Source organism: Notothenia coriiceps, unplaced genomic scaffold (genome assembly GCF_000735185.1).
Source record: "Notothenia coriiceps isolate Sejong01 unplaced genomic scaffold, NC01 NC01_scaffold00025480, whole genome shotgun sequence".
Lineage (NCBI taxonomy): Eukaryota > Metazoa > Chordata > Actinopteri > Perciformes > Nototheniidae > Notothenia > Notothenia coriiceps.
The window spans coordinates 3,058-3,408 of record NW_011358181.1 but is presented as its reverse complement, the minus strand read 5'-3'; positions in this window follow the sequence as shown (position 1 = coordinate 3,408).

Here is a 351-nt window from a genome sequence, read left to right as displayed (position 1 = left end):
TGTGTGTGTGTGTGTGTGTGTGTGTGTGTGCCTCGAGTGCCAATTCCAGGGCTTTCTGGTTGTTTACAGCTCTCACTCATGGAGCCTCTGAATATTAATGAGTGGACATGGGCTATCTCACTTTGTTTAGATAGCAATTTCAAGGTTGGGGTGCCAACAACAAGGCAAAGACCACTATCTGTTTTTCTGTTTATACGTATTGTAAACAAATGTGGTGCATTTTTTTCAAACCCTCACAAAAAACACAAGACAAAATTAGATGATTTATGCGTTGCTGGATTTGGCTTATTAATTAAAGAAGAGTCCCAGCATTCCCTGAGAGTTAAAAGAACAAACCAAAAACAGAGAGAA